The following is a 7,500-nucleotide window of genomic DNA, read 5'->3' as shown; positions in this document are numbered from 1 at the left end:
AATCTGACAACACTACGTCCGCCATGCCGAGCGCACCGCAAAACATACCGCCATCTGTAGGTCTCCCGCAACATGACCTCCTGCAACGACGATACCGTCATCTATGAGACGCCAAGCCGACTAAGACAGCCATGGGCCCACAGTGCCCTTCTTTCGACCCCACCCACAAAGCCTGCATCCTCTGTCGACAACAGCACCCCAACGCCAGCGCCTCTGCCGCACGAAGTCGTGGACCGGCAATCACTCCACCTGCACCCGTTCGTGCCCCACCCCAACCGCCCAACCCGCAACTCCAGCGGATGAACGGCGGACTTTGCTCGCACGCGCAATGTGCAATCCACCCCTATAACGTGCGTTTCATGAAGAGTTATGTCCAATATGCGACATTCCCGCTGTCCCTATACATGAGCTGCGAGCTGTACCACTTACGAGCTACAGACGCGATCGCGTTGCTCTCTGTACGAATGCAGATGCTCAGCGGTCAGCTAGGAGGCGCTCCATCCATGTCGGTACCGGTGAGCGTTGCACTCGCAGTCGCAAAAACGTACGGCAAGTATATTACTCGGAAGAGTCAATGACAGTCCAAGCCCCCCTGCGTGGGAAGAGTCTTTCTAGGCCATGACCCACCGGAAGGGCGCAGCGTCCCCCACCCCAGACATGTGACGTCACACTATCGGTATTGACGACTAGACTGATTCCTTATAATCATTTGCCATACACCGGTGGAAGCTGCCGAGACGAGTAACTACATGGCGGCCTCGCCGTGTCACTAATGTACAGAGATACAACAGTTTCGACTGGAACCGGATGAAACGTATACACGGCGCTGATTAGTAATAGATAGAGCCATCAAAATACAGATAATGTATACAACTGTCCGTATACATGCTGAAAGACTCTGCTCACAATCACAACCACACGTCAGCCAGACACTCTTATCACGCACTACTCTCTGCCTGTAACAGGCACAGAGACAATATGTAAGCACCAGCATGGAACAACACCCAGTGCATCCTCTCCGCCACATTAGACTATCCACACTATCATAACCAGACCGGGAGGTCCACTCACAAAACAGAATATCCCACCCTTCCGACAACCACCATTGCTCAGCTAAGCCACCAACACCCACACATGTCCTACACAGGGGTACACCCAACATCACAATACTGCCTCCTGTCACAGCACACAAACAATGGCAGGAATGAAAGACACAGGTCTGCCACAAGCATGGAATCAGAGCGCCGCCTGTTATGAGCCAAAGGTGCACCCTGACGTGGCAAATCAGATGATGCCGCAGTCATTTACTTACGATAATCACAATCAACAAACCGGCCCCCCCCCCCCCCAAAACACCTTTCCTTACAACAATGTGTACCTTAACCTAACCCGTATTGTGCCTTAACCTAACCCATATTGTGCCTTAACCTAACCCGTATTGTGCCTTAACCTAACCCGTATTGTGCCTTAACCTAACCCGTATTGTGCCTTAACCTAACCCGTATTGTGCCTTAACCTAACCCGTATTGTGCCTTAACCTAACCCGTATTGTGCCTTAACCTAACCCGTATTGTGCCTTAACCTAACCCACGTTGTGCCTTAACCTAACCCACGTTGTGCCTTAACCTAACCCACGTTGTGCCTTAACCTAACCCACGTTGTGCCTTAACCTAACCCACGTTGTGCCTTAACCTAACCCACGTTGTGCCTTAACCTAACCCACGTTGTGCCTTAACCTAACCCGTATTGTGCCTTAACCTAACCCGTATTGTGCCTTAACCTAACCCGTATTGTGCCTTAACCTAACCCGTATTGTGCCTTAACCTAACCCGTATTGTGCCTTAACCTAACCCGTATTGTGCCTTAACCTAACCCGTATTGTGCCTTAACCTAACCCGTATTGTGCCTTAACCTAACCCGTATTGTGCCTTAACCTAACCCACATTGTGCCTTAACCTAACCCACGTTGTGCCTTAACCTAACCCACGTTGTGCCTTAACCTAACCCACGTTGTGCCTTAACCTAACCCACGTTGTGCCTTAACCTAACCCACGTTGTGCCTTAACCTAACCCACGTTGTGCCTTAACCTAACCCACGTTGTGCCTTAACCTAACCCACGTTGTGCCTTAACCTAACCCACGTTGTGCCTTAACCTAACCCATATTGTGCCTTAACCTAACCCATATTGTGCCTTAACCTAACCCATATTGTGCCTTAACCTAACCCATATTGTGCCTTAACCTAACCCATATTGTGCCTTAACCTAACCCATATTGTGCCTTAACCTAACCCATATTGTGCCTTAACCTAACCCATATTGTGCCTTAACCTAACCCATATTGTGCCTTAACCTAACCCGTATTGTGCCTTAACCTAACCCGTATTGTGCCTTAACCTAACCCGTATTGTGCCTTAACCTAACCCGTATTGTGCCTTAACCTAACCCGTATTGTGCCTTAACCTAACCCGTATTGTGCCTTAACCTAACCCGTATTGTGCCTTAACCTAACCCGTATTGTGCCTTAACCTAACCCGTATTGTGCCTTAACCTAACCCGTATTGTGCCTTAACCTAACCCGTATTGTGCCTTAACCTAACCCGTATTGTGCCTTAACCTAACCCGTATTGTGCCTTAACCTAACCCGTATTGTGCCTTAACCTAACCCGTATTGTGCCTTAACCTAACCCGTATTGTGCCTTAACCTAACCCACGTTGTGCCTTAACCTAACCCACGTTGTGCCTTAACCTAACCCACGTTGTGCCTTAACCTAACCCACGTTGTGCCTTAACCTAACCCACGTTGTGCCTTAACCTAACCCACGTTGTGCCTTAACCTAACCCACGTTGTGCCTTAACCTAACCCACGTTGTGCCTTAACCTAACCCACGTTGTGCCTTAACCTAACCCACGTTGTGCCTTAACCTAACCCATATTGTGCCTTAACCTAACCCATATTGTGCCTTAACCTAACCCATATTGTGCCTTAACCTAACCCATATTGTGCCTTAACCTAACCCATATTGTGCCTTAACCTAACCCATATTGTGCCTTAACCTAACCCATATTGTGCCTTAACCTAACCCATATTGTGCCTTAACCTAACCCATATTGTGCCTTAACCTAACCCATATTGTGCCTTAACCTAACCCATATTGTGCCTTAACCTAACCCATATTGTGCCTTAACCTAACCCATATTGTGCCTTAACCTAACCCATATTGTGCCTTAACCTAACCCATATTGTGCCTTAACCTAACCCATATTGTGCCTTAACCTAACCCATATTGTGCCTTAACCTAACCCATATTGTGCCTTAACCTAACCCATATTGTGCCTTAACCTAACCCATATTGTGCCTTAACCTAACCCATATTGTGCCTTAACCTAACCCATATTGTGCCTTAACCTAACCCATATTGTGCCTTAACCTAACCCATATTGTGCCTTAACCTAACCCATATTGTGCCTTAACCTAACCCATATTGTGCCTTAACCTAACCCATATTGTGCCTTAACCTAACCTATATTGCGCCTTAACCTAACCCATGTTGCGCCTTAACCTAACCTATGTTGCGCCTTAACCTAACCTATGTTGCGCCTTAACCTAACCTACGTTGCGCCTTAACCTAACCTATATTGCGCCTTAACCTAACCTATATTGCGCCTTAACCTAACCTATATTGCGCCTTAACCTAACCTATATTGCGCCTTAACCTAACCTATATTGCGCCTTAACCTAACCTATATTGCGCCTTAACCTAACCTACGTTGCGCCTTAACCTAACCCACGTTGCGCCTTAACCCAACCCACGTTGCGCCTTAACCCAACCCACGTTGCGCCTTAACCCAACCCACGTTGGGCCTTAACCCAACCCACGTTGGGCCTTAACCCAACCCACGTTGCGCCTTAACCCAACCCACGTTGGGCCTTAACCCAACACACGTTGGGCCTTAACCCAACACACGTTGGGCCTTAACCCAACACACGTTGGGCCTTAACCCAACACACGTTGGGCCTTAACCCAACACACGTTGGGCCTTAACCCAACACACGTTGGGCCTTAACCCAACACACGTTGGGCCTTAACCCAACACACGTTGGGCCTTAACCCAACACACGTTGGGCCTTAACCCAACACACGTTGGGCCTTAACCCAACACACGTTGGGCCTTAACCCAACACACGTTGGGCCTTAACCCAACACACGTTGGGCCTTAACCCAACACACGTTGGGCCTTAACCCGCTCTGTAATTGTCATACGACGCGTTAAATTAGTGTAGTGTTGCCTAACTGCAACCCCCGCAATATAGTTTGCTACTCGCACTGCCTGGTCCCCAGTGTATCGCTTCATGTTAAACACCTTGCAGCGATACACTGTAATGTGGATGGCAGCAGGACGTACATGCTCAATGCCCTTCGCAGTTGTTCATTGGCATTCGCATGGCGAAGCACTTAGCCTACGCTGTGGTACGGCCTGTGTCAACTGTCCGCTGATGTTGTACGTCCAAATCACACACTGTACTGCACATTGGTCCTCATGTACTGAATGATACATCGTGGTACATGTGACCGTACAACGACTGCGCCAACAACGGCGAACCATGCGGTCCAACTGTTGTGCACTCAGCTATGTGTCGTCTCCCTATAAGAGCCGGATTGCAGTGTGGTATGCCCTGGATGGCGATCAGCATGAGCCGTCTGTTGATGTAGTGGCGCGTGTTGTCAGACGTAGTCGTCTCTTCTCACACACCGTGACAGCATGGTGCACTGCGTTCCACATCTGCGACATGCGACAGAGGCCGGTTGACAGTCGTTCGCGCAATGGACATCGCATACGTACGGGGGCCACCTTCCACGTGTTCGCGAAGCGTGCACATGTTGTTGCGTGTATGTGGGCAGACATAGTGTGTCGTGACACCTGACACAGGCATGCAACAATCGTTGAATTTGCAAATGGCGATGGACGTCTACGTTTGCTGGTGACGTTACGCAAATGAACAACTGGTAAACCGTTGTGGTGCGGTTGTTCTCGCTAGAGGTGAATCAGTGATGGCGACGATCGGTTGAGCTACCAACCGGTTGTTTCAGCGATACCCACCATGCCCACGAACGTGAATGGCATGTGGGTGTGAAGCGATACGCGGCGGTGGCTGGGTGGGACCGTCCCCGGCCGGTGAGGGGGGGCCTCCCGGCGTGCTGGCCGCGCGGTGCGTGGGCGCACGCGCTACAGCCGGCTGGTGGGGGCGGCCAGTGGCAGGCGCGCCGGCCGACGGAGGCGGCAGGCGGCGCAGCTGCGCGCCGGCGCACCCTGCACGCGGCGCCGTGCGGCCAAAGTAGGTCCTCGCGGGCCCGGTGCGAAGCGCGGTGGACATCTGCAGTGTGCTGGTCCGATTGAGGACTGTGTGCGCTGAGGATGCGCCGCCGCCCGGCGCTCGGCGCCGCGACGCCGTCTGCTGCTCGGTCGCCTCTGCGGTTCTCGCAGGTGGTTTGTATCGCAGCTGTGCGGACGTGTTGGCGCGTGCGCTGTGCTGGGAGAGTTCGCTTCGGCACCCAAGTGGGGCTTTTGTCCTTCTGTGGCGCTGGCGTTGGAGCTGCCGGCCACCGTAGGTGGCGCGTGTTGTCTCCCGCCGGCAATGCCACGACAGCACGCTCCCGGGCCTCTGTCGGCAGCGGCAAGCTCAGTTGGGAGCACGGGTGGTCGCACCTAAAGCGTCTACTCGCCAAACTCCGGGCGATTGCGCCTCTCTCGAACCCGACCAAGTACTTAGGACGGCGCTGCGCGCCGCCGGGACCTGAGAGGGTTTCGAGGTGTATCGTGCAGGGGAGCTCAGCCTCCTCCTGTTTGCAGAATAATTGAGCGGACGCTTGCGTGTTCGCGCGGGCCCCCGGGACACACTCCCGGGCGGCCGGCTGCTCAGCTCTAGTTGACGCAGCTCCCTGGTTGATCCTGCCAGTAGTCATATGCTTGTCTCAAAGATTAAGCCATGCATGTCTCAGTACAAGCCGCATTAAGGTGAAACCGCGAATGGCTCATTAAATCAGTTATGGTTCCTTAGATCGTACCCACGTTACTTGGATAACTGTGGTAATTCTAGAGCTAATACATGCAAACAGAGTCCCGACCAGAGATGGAAGGGACGCTTTTATTAGATCAAAACCAATCGGTCGGCTCGTCCGGTCCGTTTGCCTTGGTGACTCTGAATAACTTTGGGCTGATCGCACGGTCCTCGTACCGGCGACGCATCTTTCAAATGTCTGCCTTATCAACTGTCGATGGTAGGTTCTGCGCCTACCATGGTTGTAACGGGTAACGGGGAATCAGGGTTCGATTCCGGAGAGGGAGCCTGAGAAACGGCTACCACATCCAAGGAAGGCAGCAGGCGCGCAAATTACCCACTCCCGGCACGGGGAGGTAGTGACGAAAAATAACGATACGGGACTCATCCGAGGCCCCGTAATCGGAATGAGTACACTTTAAATCCTTTAACGAGTATCTATTGGAGGGCAAGTCTGGTGCCAGCAGCCGCGGTAATTCCAGCTCCAATAGCGTATATTAAAGTTGTTGCGGTTAAAAAGCTCGTAGTTGGATTTGTGTCCCACGCTGTTGGTTCACCGCCCGTCGGTGTTTAACTGGCATGTATCGTGGGACGTCCTGCCGGTGGGGCGAGCTGAAGGCGTGCGACGCGCCTCGTGCGTGCTCGTGCGTCCCGAGGCGGACCCCGTTGCAATCCTACCAGGGTGCTCTTGAGTGAGTGTCTCGGTGGGCCGGCACGTTTACTTTGAACAAATTAGAGTGCTTAAAGCAGGCAAGCCCGCCTGAATACTGTGTGCATGGAATAATGGAATAGGACCTCGGTTCTATTTTGTTGGTTTTCGGAACCCGAGGTAATGATTAATAGGGACAGGCGGGGGCATTCGTATTGCGACGTTAGAGGTGAAATTCTTGGATCGTCGCAAGACGAACAGAAGCGAAAGCATTTGCCAAGTATGTTTTCATTAATCAAGAACGAAAGTTAGAGGTTCGAAGGCGATCAGATACCGCCCTAGTTCTAACCATAAACGATGCCAGCCAGCGATCCGCCGCAGTTCCTCCGATGACTCGGCGGGCAGCCTCCGGGAAACCAAAGCTTTTGGGTTCCGGGGGAAGTATGGTTGCAAAGCTGAAACTTAAAGGAATTGACGGAAGGGCACCACCAGGAGTGGAGCCTGCGGCTTAATTTGACTCAACACGGGAAACCTCACCAGGCCCGGACACCGGAAGGATTGACAGATTGATAGCTCTTTCTTGATTCGGTGGGTGGTGGTGCATGGCCGTTCTTAGTTGGTGGAGCGATTTGTCTGGTTAATTCCGATAACGAACGAGACTCTAGCCTGCTAACTAGTCGCGTGACATCCTTCGTGCTGTCAGCGATTACTTTTCTTCTTAGAGGGACAGGCGGCTTCTAGCCGCACGAGATTGAGCAATAACAGGTCTGTGATGCCCTTAGATGTTCTGG

The sequence above is a fragment of the Schistocerca americana genome, unplaced genomic scaffold, assembly GCF_021461395.2.
Source record: "Schistocerca americana isolate TAMUIC-IGC-003095 unplaced genomic scaffold, iqSchAmer2.1 HiC_scaffold_416, whole genome shotgun sequence".
Taxonomy (NCBI): domain Eukaryota; kingdom Metazoa; phylum Arthropoda; class Insecta; order Orthoptera; family Acrididae; genus Schistocerca; species Schistocerca americana.
Note: the sequence above shows the minus strand (reverse complement) of the source record.